Below are 14,438 nucleotides of genomic sequence, written 5' to 3' on the forward strand. Positions count from 1 at the left end.
TGAATTTAGTGTTAAATTTCCAACCGCAATTCGCGCAAATAAAATAGCATTCGCACCTTTACGAGTATATTATAGTTGGCCAAATATTCAATCAAAATCAGCAAATAATTCACTTGTATTTGCAAAATAAAAATAAACCAGATCGAACTCACGATTGACAAGTTGTCGGTGTACCCACAGGCACTCATCAAATTGAACAAATCAACGGTGAATTTCAGCGCAGAATCCAAAATAGCTACCACTGTTCATGAACCAACATTATCAGCCGCGATATGAAAAAAAAATCGCAAGATTACGTTGTAGATATATACCAATCATCAACCAGATCCGTATTAGGATCGCCAGAAATTCCGCTGGTTTATCAAGGACCATCCGAACCAAAACTTGCTGAATTCATCACAGATTAAAAAAAATAGTTATAAAACTTCCAGAGTATCGAAAAGAAACACAATGGAATACGGAAACTAATTTCATTGCGTCTGATGGTACAAGGCTTTCTATAATTAGATTTGGTTCTACTTACTATGCGGACGAGGATGATGAATTTGTCAAACAAGAAATTGATGTATATTACGGCGATATCAAGTGAGAATGTAAACATATGCACAATCAACTGCAAAATGTATTTTAAGCGTCACACAATATTACAGCGACGATATAAAACAGTAGATCATCGCAACAATACAACATTTAAATCAGGTTATATCCGACCCTGAGCTTGCCAATTAAAACTGACTTCGGAAATGTAATTTACCGTGGTGATCATATATCTAATGTCTCAACACTTAAGCAATTATTCCTAAAAGCATATACAATCACAGAAGAACAATTGCTAACCTTTATAGTACCAGGATTTGCCGCTGATTAGTTGAAGAAATCTTATCATTATATATTTTCCTAAAATCGTCGAGTTATGGCAAAAATAACCCCGCTATTAAATATTATCAAACATAACAATGATATATACGGTGGAGGTCATCATATTTCACCAGGTGTTGTAAATATATAAACGATCGCAGTCAATCTTGTATGTGATGTAATTTATGTCAGTTATCAAATTGATCTTGAAAACTCCAGTCAGGCTCAACAAGGATATATTTTATATACATTGACTCCTCAAGATGCCCCTGGATTTTTTATTGTACTAGAACCTGTCAATCCGGTTTATCTGTGCTGTCATAATCCGCTAGTATCATGAATAAATTTCAAACTTACTGACCAATCCAGGTACTTGCTTGATTTAAGGCATGAAGTTTTCAGTTTGAATCTGTATGTTAGATCTTAGTGATTTTAAGATCATAGTACTCAAAATAATAAAATCTCATCGAAAAAAAATACAAATTACATAATAATGATTTCACCTTTGAAAGCCAAGAAACAAATAAATATATTATAACAGAATTTAATTTTACTGATTCTCATCCAGATTTCAGGTAAATGTTACTCAACTTTGACAAGGTCAAGGCAGTCAGATTTTATAATTTGATAGGTTGATATGGTACTTGTAATTGTGAAAATCAATCACATTGTAAAAATAAATATTATTATCACAATAAAAATAAATATGATCAGAATAAATATTATGATATTTTTCATCACTGATTCTCGATTTCGATGGGGTATATGGTTGTTGTTGTTGTTGTAGGGTTTAACGCCATTTTTCAGCACAGGATAGGCTATACATGGCGGCCAGTATTAATGGTGGAGGAAGAACCCGTGAAAACCCCGGGAAGAACCACCGACCCACGAGAACCTACTGGCAAGCTTTCTCACATACCCACATTGGCCGAACCTGAGATTCGAACCCATGCAGACAGAGGTGAAATGGCATTGATCCGTAATGGTGATCGCTTTAGACCACTCGGTCATTCGGGGCCCCCTGGGTATATGGTATTTAAAGTAATAATTATAGGACTAATTTTATAATTTGATGGGTATATGGTACTTAATGAAAATCATTCAGATTTTGTAATTTGATTGGGTATATGGTACTTAATGAAAATCATTCAGATTTTGTAATTTGATTGGGTATATGGTACTTAATGAAAATCATTCAGATTTTGTAATTTGATTGGGTATATGGTACTTAATGAAAATCATTCAGATTTTGTAATTTGATTGGGTATATGGTACTTAATGAAAATCATTCAGATTTTGTAATTTGATTGGGTATATGGTACTTAATGAAAATCATTCAGATTTTGTAATTTGATTGGGTATATGGTACTGAAAATAATGAAAATCTTACTGAAAGCAGAAAATTACATAAATACTATTATCAAAATAAATATAACAATCTGAATTCCTTGACAAAGTCAAGGATATATACTATTATCACAATAAATATTAGAATCCGAATAAATTTTATTATCAAAATAAAAAATAAAAATCGTATTCTTCACTAATTATCGAATTTGATGGGGGTAAATGTTACTAAAAATAATAATTATAGGACTGATTTCATAATTTGATGGGGTAAATGACACTAAAATAATGAAAATCTTACTGAAAACTAAAATTGCATAATAAATAGTATAATCTGAATAAATATTATAATCGGAATAAATATTATAATCGGAATAAATATTATAATCTGAATAAATATTATCATAATAAAAATAAATATTAATCCCTTGACAAAGTCAAGGATAATTATTCATTTTCACAATCACTAGCGACAGGGACTCCAGTTGCCATAACTTCATAACTTTCATTGTCATTGCCTTCACTTTCACAATCCCCTTTAATGACGTTGTTACTACAGTCACTGACAGCGCATTCACTTTCATAATCATTAATAACTTTGTCACTGTTTTATTTTTCACGATCTGATATAATGTTTCTTAATTGACTTATACGAGTGTTAATAGTCTTTTTTGTTTATTCGTGAGATAATTCTCATCTAATTTTTTCAACTTCTTTATCTTTGAACGTAACCAAGGATTGGAACATAGCTTGTTGAATGAGCTGAATGAATCTATACTCTTTTGGTAATGTATATCTGTCTTCAGATAATTTGCGCTGTTGTAATGATTCAAAATCAAAATTGTTAAAGGATTCATTTCATCATATACTTTGATATCGTCATGTCTAATTGCAGAAATAATAGCATTAATATTTTCGTAGTTCATTATATAACAAATATATATTTAAAATACACATATTTACTCCAAACAATACCCATGTGAACTCTTAGATTGCCAAACGACATTCTAGCAAGTTCAGAGGGCAGGAAATATATACAGTAAATCTTAGATCTATGGACTGCACAACATTAACTTAATTAACCTAATTCTATGAACTGCACAACATACAATCTAATTATAATACTTAATTATATGGACTGCACAACTTAACTTAATTAACTTAGTTCTATGAACTCCACACCACTTACTGAATTAAGTTAATTCTATGGACTGCACAACATAGAATCTTATTCTATAACTTAATTTTATGGACTGCACACCACTAACTTATTCTATAACTTAATTATATAGACGGCATAATATCTATGCATTATAACCGGTATTTTGGAAATTAATATTTATTTTGTATAGTATTTTTACCGAAATTCCACCAACAGTAGAAGCCTCAAAATGGAAAGATAACCGTTTTATCATAATTATTTGAACACACATTATATACGTTCAACACTTCTGCACGCCCTCCCCCAAAGTCAACCCCGAGAGAGTGAAAAGAGCACCCGCCACGTGGTGACATGGTGGGAAGTTGTGCTTGGCTGTTGAATATCGAACATTTAGGAAAACCCGTATTATAAACGGGTCCTATGCTATATAAGCTAACTAATACTTGAAAATTGAAAAGAAGCTCACGCAATGGGCGTGGCTTTTTAATTGTTTATATTTTTCTTTTTTATTAGCTATTATCGCTGACAAAATCTAGTGGAAGCAAGAAACCTGAAAGATTCATAAAAATAAGGATGATGTGTCTCAAAAACCAACCATAAGACATTATTTATCAGTAAATATAAATTATTTATAAGTTTACAGGTCCTACCATCGCTTATATAAGCCTGAACTTAGTCCAATGACTTTCACTGACATTGAATTTCTTTGTCTTACAATATAGTAATTGATGTTAATTTTTTCTGTCTTACGATTGAGTTATACACTGAATTAAGATACCTTTGTTTGTATTTCTTTGAAAATACCAATTTGGTTATATTATATGCAACACGATGGAAAAAATAATCATTTAACAACGAATACTGTTACAAAATACAGGCGAGATAACTTTTTAATCGATCTGTCATTTACCTGACATTTATCTCTCTTCATCTGTTTGTATCTAACACAATAAAGCGATACTTAAATGTAATTTGTTGTTTATATTTCTTCGAAAACGCCGATATGGTAATATTATTTGGACACGTTGTACCGAAGGTATGCAAATATCACAATATTTGCCAGCTGTATTCATTGACTGAAATATTATTTCTTCACCAGTCTCCACGTTCAGAGATTTAACAATCATATTATATTTCCCAGCATTTCCAAATTTGCAATTCTTGATTTGTGTAACAGCTCTTAAATTAATTAAATATTTTTTTTTTTGGATTTGAAATAATATGATAGATCGTAAAGACTCGTAAATAAACTTCTGACAAAGATATTTTTTCTTTGCAGCACTAAACATGAGATAACCAACATTAGTAACAAAACTTACTGGTTTTTTTAGTCGGCAGTTCATGTTGATAACATCACGAGATGCTTCGTAATTTTCGATAATGGGATGTTTTACAAACTCATTTTGCTCCATTTTATATAATAGCATTATTTGTCTAAATCATTATTTTGAAAATCTGGCGAGATAGTCTTCAGAGTTTATTATAACCTTATCGTTGTCTGTGTTATTTTTTTATCATGATGTCGTTTCAGCTCTCTGTATTTTTTACCATCACGTTTCACACACAACTGCGTTTCTCCTCGAGCCCCAACACCACACTTCAAACACGGTTTTGGTCCGTAACTCCCTCTTCGTACTCTTTGAAAGTGAAGTCCTCAGAATTCATTGATGCAGGCTTTGTTACAGGGAGTTGCTGAACCTATCATTAGCCAACTACAATTATTCTTTGTTTTATTCATTATGTATATAATTATATTTCAATTTAAATATATATTTGTCTTAATTATGATAATGGAAGAATTTGAGAGACTATCTACAATCGAATCTTCTAAAGCTTGATTCGATCTTGACAGAAGAACCCCTGACATGCCGAGGAGAGCTCTGGTTGATCTGACGAAAACTCTGATAAAAAGTATTCATGACGCCAAGAAAGAATTTCGCGATGATAGCGCATCTCATGTGTGGTCAACATTCAGAATTATGCATAACACCAAAGGTGACTCTGAAGTTGTTATGGATGATACAATGAATAACCAGTGAGCAGCGATGATTATTAATTATCTCGACAATCAAAGATTTTTTTAGAGTAAATTTTTTTTGTAGCGTTAGATACCACGGAAGACGACACATGGATTATCCGTGACAAACGTGACCCTGTCCTTTTTCACACTGAAAATATTCTACGTTAAATAAAAATTCCAAACCATTGATGTTGGCTGGTATTGACAAACCGTATTATGAACGAGCGTACCATGTGACCGCATTTATTTATGCAATATAAACGCTAAATCACAAACCTAGCGTTAATGATTTCAAACCAATGAAATTTTCTTCCTCATCTTTATTAATGCTAAATTGTGGAGCCGAGGGAATTACAGAACAGTTCACAAACGCGATACGTGGAAATAAGCTAACAGATATACGACGCGAAAAAATAAATAAGTGGGCAGAATCAGTCAAGGAAAAAGGAGCTACAATAAATGATGTTGCTGAATTAGGAAAGAAATTAAAATTCACAATACTAGTAAAAATAGTAAAAAGAGAGATTTCGTACGAATCGAAATATAAATCGAAAGGATATTCGATTGAAATTACTAATCATAATGCGCATGTGTGGACTAATGCTACAACAATATTTCCATTAAATCGAACTGTTAAATTTTATAACGGTGATATATTTGATTTTATTAACGAAATAAGTAAGAATGATCCTGTATCAGTATGGTTATTTCAGAGTTCCAATGATGGAAACAATGATCAGTTTGTACGACCTAATGAAATTATTTATCGTACATAATCTCTCCACGAAGAAATGAATGATCTTGCGTCAAAATACACCCGTGACCATATCATGAATGAAAAGTTGCTCATTAATTGCTTTACGATTCCATCAGTCGCGGCTCATTTTGCTAGAGAGACAAATTCTTGAAAGCCTACGAGGTTTGATTTTCTCGATGATATAATATAGAGTTGTGTCGAATACAGACACGGTGGATTATGGAATACCAGATACATTTATAAAGTTATTATCTCGGTTGAAATTTTTGCATGTTATTCCGGAAGTTTTCTTGGAATGGGAGAGTGTTCGAAATATCTTAACAGATATGGACATCCAACCCATGAAATGGCCAGAGTATCGATAAACGGACATTACCAGGTTTTGACCTGAAGGATTCTCTTACATCGAGTCATTTAAGTTTACCGAAGATCTCCATATGATTTGTTTGTCTGGTTTGGCAAACACTTTTCAGAAAAAATGTGGGCACCAATAGTTTTATTACGATATATACTTCATGAAAAAAGTGAAGCAATTATATGATATAGTTCGCATAAACAAGTGTGGTTACTGCAGCAAAAGAAATATTCTGATGATGAAAATCCTGATAAAACTGATTTCGAGAATAATTATAACAAAAGATGTTGGCAGACAAATAATTGGTAAATTTACCCAACGAGGATCATATGGTCATAAACGACATTGTCCAAGATTAATTATAGATGATTGTGAACTAGATTTAATAATTGCTGGTACAACGAAGAGAAACATATTTATAGGTTGTGAAACAGTTTTCTAACCAAATGGAACTAAATTAAGTACAAGTGTGAGTTATATTGATGGTGACTCACCTCAGTTTACTCATTTAAGATCTTTAATACTCGCGTACGTTTCGATAAATCTATTATTGATGGTGAACATATTTTGTGATGCTGCAGTTATAGTTCCTACAAATTCATTTTATATCAGTAAAGAAATACATGATTGCTAGAACAACTGCATATAGACGTTGATGCATCATGGAGAATAAAACAAGAAAAAATAGTTATTCTGAATCTGCTGACGTTGAAATCAAAGATATTTATTACAAAAATAATAACTTATCAAAATTATCATCAGCACCATCTGTATGTGTTTCTGTGAACAGACATGACTGTGTATCTAAACGGAGCAGGTAGTTCTAGTAAAACAACACGTGTGATCGAATTATTTCGTCAAAGTTCTTCAAACTCTATTGATATGCTTGTTTTGACATCTACACATAGACTCGCCAGAGAAATGAACGAACGAGGAGTAAGATCAAATACTTATCACAGCTTCTTCCGACGGAATGTAGACGCATGGACTACTGAAAGAATGAGTGAGAAATATATTCCAAGGATTTTCATTTGGGATGAAATATGTACAGTGCCGCTAGAAACACTGGAAAAAATATCTCTTGATTGTCTGTTGTTGAAAAATACTGCTGTGATAATGTGTGGCGATCATGGTCAACCACCACCTTTTGTTTGATTGTCTCCACACGAAAGGCTAAAAACATTTGTAGATTATAATGAGGAAATAACTGATGATCATAGAACGCTTCATCCAGAATTAACAGAGCTTAAAAAATTAATCAGACTGCAAACAGATAAAATTCAGTGTGAAATAATGCGTGTGATAATTTCAGAAAATCCTATGAACACATTTCTGCAAGTATGGAGACCAGATCGTTTGATAGTTGCAAGTAGAAAGATAGTTCGTGATACACTTCAACAACAATTATTTCTGTCACTTAAAGAAAAGTTTTCAAATCTACATGTACCATTGTGTTATCGTCCAGCAGATACTTGATGGCAAAATATCGACGTTGAAATTCCAGGTTCCTTGTCGTCAAGGAAACAAAATTTTGTGTTAAATGATATTGTTTAGTTCAAGTCAGTGTTGGTGGGAGCGCATTAGCAATGGAAAAAACGCCATAGACGCTAGGATATGCTATAAAGATTCATTCGTCGCAAGAATTAACTATTTCGGATACTAACATTTTCATTGTTGATGATCGTATTGAGTGGTCAAATTCAGTTTATCTCGTAGTGTATTGAGTTAGAAGAATATGCTGAATTTATCATGACATTCAAACAACAACAGAATAATAACTGTGCGAGCTGTAACGCAGTTTTGTTGTGGCAGTATTCGAATGATAATCCAGACAGTTTACCGTTGATAGAATTGATAGTAGTCGTGGTCACACAAGCGAAAATGTGATGCTGACCTGTCTTGAGTGTAATCGACGTAAAGGTGCTGACACCCTGGCGCTAGTTCACAAAAGTGAATGGGGTCGTATTGTATATCTTCATGAATTACTTATAATTGTTCACGTACAAATCCACGTTGAGGAGCAGTTGAATCTAATAAATAGCAGGTGTTCCCGTGGATCTTACCACACTGGAAATGTTATGTGTCGTAATACTTCAAATAGGATCAGTTGCTCTTTTTTACCACCTTAAAGTTCACCAGGTTCATATAAAAATTCTATAGTCACATTACCTAGTACAGTTTGTTTTTAAAAGTCATGTCGTTGTATTGGGATGTGTGGTTTTCTGTAATTGCATTAATGGGTTTCATAGAAATCGCACGAGTAATTTCATATTTAAAGCAGCAATCACACTTGGTAGTCCTGCAACCCATTAATGAAATCTCTTGTCTTTCTGAATTATTTCATTCGCATACTGACATCCAAATAACCGCTCAGCAAGTGTTCGATTGAATCGTTCAACAATTGCCTGATCACGACGAATTGCGGTATTTCCTCGTCTAATTTGACGTTATGTTTTTTTTCTCCATCAGAGATGATACTGCATGAAATTATTTGCCAGAATCAATCTGTAGCAACTGTGTTTATCGTAGATCACCTTGTGGTCCGGATCTTCGTTGATAAATTCGCTCAAAAGCAAATACAACTTCAGCGGCTGTTTAAGTTTATAGTGGTTCCGCTTCTTTATATCTACTTGCAACGTCAACGACAGTCAACGCGTATTTGTATGTGCGTGATAGACGTCTTCGAATTTTATTGGTATCGTGTTGTAAAAACAAAATATCTGCTTGATGAACTTCATTTGGAGCGCTGACATCAAAATGTGAATACTGACTTTGATTAGGTGGTGGTGGATAAAATTTGCCATATTGCCTGTCGTGCAAAACACTTTGCAGCAACAGAACGTGTGACATTTGCTACATCAGCAAGTTTACTAATCGCTGCTCTACCTTTCCAATATCCTCTTGGGCTATAATAAAATCGATTCAATTACAATAATTATCGGTTAATTAATTAACAGCTCCTAATGCTATTTTACTTTTCATCACAGATCTTACTAACCAATTTGATAATGATTCTCTGAAAGATTTATGTTTTCTAGAATTTAACGAGTGTATCAACTTCACATCTGCAATATGTCGTTGTTATAAACCTTTATTTTTATACGCTATATCATGATCAATCGTATTTATTGGATACTCTCCATGTCTTGGTGGATATTTTTTATCAAGCCGGATATCAAGTCGAGTTCCAGGACAGCACTAATTATATCTAGAAAGACGTTTTTCTCCCAATGAAGCAGCAATATCACCACCGATTTTATTATTAGAAATAAATTAATAGTTTTGTACCACATTTTACATATTTACCCGTAAGTGTGCGTTTTTATTTTTTGTTATTATTGTTGTTAATCCACTTGTGGGGGTGGATGCTCTGTATCGAACACAATATAGATTCATAGTATTTATTATATTCATACAACATGGATATCATTGATTTCTCAGCTACACGAAAACAAGAGCCAGTCAATAATCATTCAACTCTACGAAATTCTATCAGAGCAATTATCATAGGTCCATCAGGGTCTTGTAAGACTCAGTTATTGCTAATAATGAGATGGCTCAAATGGGATAAGTTGTATTTAGTAGCTGCATCCGGAGATGATTAGAGATGCTACGAGGTGCTAAAAGATTTAACGAAAATGCAGAATTGTTGGACGAGGACGGCAATGATATTATTGATTTTATCACCGATATTGATGAAGCCCCATCTGTTAAGCAGCAGAGGGAGTGAGCCGACCAACACTGAATTTTTAAAAAATGTAGATGAATTTTAAAAAATGTTCAACTGATGATCCTCCTGGCGCTACTGGAAGTGGTTTAGGAAGTGGTCTTGTTGATTGTCCTAACAAGATTATTTCTGACGTATCGCGACTAGAAATTCTGATTGGAGGAAAGCATGCAGGAAATAATTCTTCAGAAATCGTTAATGAAATATCTGATATTTGTCAAAGATTATTTACTGGCAGCGTCATGGATATTAATGTTTATAAATCTGTCATTAATGAACTCATCGATGATTATTATAGCGACTAGGTTATACGATTAGGTAAATAAGTAACAAATAAGATGATCATGCATTATGCTCAACGTGGACCAACCACGGTTAGAGTAATAAACTCGCGATTACCGGCCTATAAAGCAATTTACGGAGATGGACTTGGGGATGTTGTTCAAGGTTTATTTACAAGGGTAGCCCCAAAAGCAATACCAATTGCAAAACAATTAGGAATGAAATCTATTGATATTATTCGTGGGAAAATTCCTAGCGTGATTGATAATCTTGCTAGTAAAGCATTCTCATCAAGGAAAGACTAGCACGATTAATACACAGACCGAAAGCGGTCCAACCACAACCACCAGTGAAATTGCTTAGCACCGATGTTATGCTTGCAAATGTCAGTAAGGTAATACACCAGGCCGCAAATTAAAAACTATCAGAATTGGCTGAAGAAGCAGAAAGAAATATAACCTCAAGTTTAATAGCAGGAAGTGGTCTTTATAGACGATCATGATTTAGATCATGGCGATTATAATAAAATGTTTAAACGTATATCCGATCCACCATTTGACATGGACGCGCTAGTTCTTAAAGATGAATCTGTGCATGATTATGAGCATTATTCTTACGACGCACGAGAAGCAGATCGGCGTGGACGAATTGAATTACAAGTTCAAGATACAGGCAGATATATTTTTTACCCGTGAAGCATTTATCGAAGTAGAAGGTACAATTACAAAAACAGATGGTTCTAATTACGCAGAAGTAGATGTAGTTGGTTATGTTATTAATGGCATTATTTGATAGTGCCGCGTACATGATTGATGGAAAGAATATTGAAAATATTCAAAAAGACTTTGATGTTGCCACAACGATATTAGGTTTAGCAAGGTATTCAGATGATTGTGCAAGATCAGCCGGTTTGTCAATGATGTTTGTTCAAGACAATACTGATGATGCTAGTTACCATCAATACACTAAAATACGGACACCACGAAATACTGCATCTGATCCACAACCAGATGATTTTGAACACACAGCTAGACCAGATATTTTTGATATTGTACTTGTAACAAAAGCTACTGATAATGATGCAATTTGTCGTTCTGTCGGTGATGCTGGTAAAGTAAAATTAACAAAACGTTCACTGTGGATGCCTGCAATGACTCCATCGCTTATTGAAGAAGAAAGATTAATTTCTTTTATGAATCAAGGTGGTAAATCGATATTATCATGGTTAAGCACAGATAGTGCTGAAAGCCCCGCCAATGAAACACTTACATGGCATATAGCATAACGGCAAGAAGTTTCTGCCCCAAGGCATATTTTCATTGCTTTACAAGATACTACACGATTAAATTCACAAACACCTTGTCATATGATATTTGACAAACTTGGTATCTCCGAGGTTTCCTTAAGAATAAACGGACATCAAGAACCATCTGAAGATATATCGATAAATCATGCCGATAATCATGCAGCACGTGCACATCATCATTTAACGACGTTTATGGGACGTGATCAAAACATAGACATTGGTTTGCAAATATCAGTTGGATTTTACAACATTATATCCTATCTATTATTTTTCTCTGGAACAGCTTGATTTAGCTAAACAATATGTCGTTCATATTCACTTTCGAGCTAAAATAGCCGCAGGAACTATTTCTAATTACAGAGCAGTTGCTGTTATTCTTAGTAATAATACGATGTTACTTGAAGGTGCTGCTGGATGAATGAGATTTGTTGATGCACCAGTGGAAAATGTGTAATATTTCTAACACGTAACTTAATCGCTCATCATATTAATAATGCCATATATGAACATTAATGTAAAAAAATCATCATTAGAATAGAATACCGGAACATAAATAACGTTAAAACAAAATCAAATCGCAGGTGGTCCAAATAAGATATCATTGTCTGAACGTCAATATAAACACTTTAATAAAGCTAAACTATCAAAGACCGGAGTTAGACTTGATCTTTCCGCGGCCGCTATTAAAAATATTGTTAAATCGGGTGGTATATTTCTGCTTCTCGCAGCTATTCCAGCATTAATTGCAGCCGCAGCTCCAGCCGTTGAAAAAAGCAGCTGCACTTGGTGCTGTTGGAACCGCCGCTGAAATGGCACTAAAGAAAGCAACAGGAAAAGGAATTAAAAGAAGGTCGTGGTCTAAGTTTACCAGGAACAACACCACGCCAGACATAAAACGCATTCTTCCAATGTCAAATTTTGATTTACTTGATGCTACTACACGATTAAATATAAAAAATTTCAGAGGTGTTTTTATGCGTGACCAATTACCGGATCATTCAAATAATATTGAAACTGGGATTATTAATCTCGATACAAGTTCAGGTCCAGGTACTCATTGGGTTGTATACGCGATTGATCCACGTGGAATTGTTTATTTTGATTCGTACGAATTAGCGCTACCAAAAGAATTTTTTAAATATATAAACACAATAAACATTCCAATTTTATATTCAACATTACCAACACAAACAATAATAGATCCGCCAATATGTGGTCGTGAAATAATATCTGTACTTGACGCTATATCAAAATCTTCTGACGCACCTCATAAAGCTGTGCATATGTATACAAGTAACCATTTAAACAGATCTTAATTTAATAATGGTTGATATTTATGGAAGATCTTCTCGCACCACTAAAAAGCGGGTTGATATTGATTTGTCAAAATACGCGACTAAAGATGATCTTGATGACCTCATGAATCTTTCTGGAGTTGATCCAGATGAGGTTGTTATTTTACAAGATAAATACGGTGTTTTAAAGACCAGTAATATTAAATGGAGTGACATAGACGAGTTCTTGGCGCCACCATGGATAATATTCCTGTGTTTACTGAAAGCGGAAGATCCAAAGACTCAAGTATATAAATTGCATCCATTAGAAACGAAATTCTTCGTCGTGTTGATAATCATTTAAATACAACCGGTGATACAATGACGGGTGAACTTAGCATGAACGGAAACAAGATAGTTGTTTTAAGAGATCTAACATCGGATGAAGATGCTGCAACAAAGAAATATGTAGATACCGTAGATGGTAAATTAACCGCGTTACAACTTGAGTATGAATCTCATTTAAGTACGATTTCTTTGGAAGTCCATTATCTGTTGCTATAAAACTCGCTGAAATTAACACAAAAATCAGAGAATTGAAATGATTAAAAAAATCTCTAAACGATGTTATTAGCGGAATTCCTGAAATCGTTAAAAGAATTAATCTGATTAAAATTCCCCATACAAAAATCATCAACAACACGTACGTGGTATCATCAGGATCAGCAACATGGTCACAACAAAATAAAAGTATAAAATATAAAATATACCGCAACAGTTACTAGTGTTTATCGATTATCTGTGTTTAGTAGTGCAATATTTGAGATATTTACTACGTATCCATGGCGTCATGAATCCGATAAGTTTTCTGGAACCGTGTACATTGTGTTAAAAAACAACGACGAAGAAATATTTATCTTGGAAGCATCTGATAAAAATTTAAACAGCGCAACTTTCTGGCGGTGTCTGAAATTTGTTGCTGAAACACCGCAATTAACTATTAAGTAAACATAATGAGTCTGTCTATGCCGACACAACGTTTTAGATATAATTAAGTGTATATATGGCAAAATAAATTAAAATCCATCGTTGATAAGTATATGATAAAAGTATTGTAAAAAAATACAATCGGCATATAATTGCTATTGATATACTTGTTTATTCAGCATCAGCTGCTATTGCTGTAGCCGGCGTATTATTATTAGCAATAATACTATTGTTAGTGATGGCACCAGTAATTATAACAATCTGTGTTTCATCTGCAACAACAATCGCCGAAATTCTTAATATTATTGCAAAAAAAAGATCATGCACGAATACGAAATTATACGATTCCACGGTAAAATTATA

This window comes from Sinohyriopsis cumingii, chromosome 4, assembly GCF_028554795.1.
Source record: "Sinohyriopsis cumingii isolate HCF-2022 chromosome 4, ASM2855479v2, whole genome shotgun sequence".
Classification (NCBI taxonomy): Eukaryota; Metazoa; Mollusca; class Bivalvia; order Unionida; family Unionidae; genus Sinohyriopsis; species Sinohyriopsis cumingii.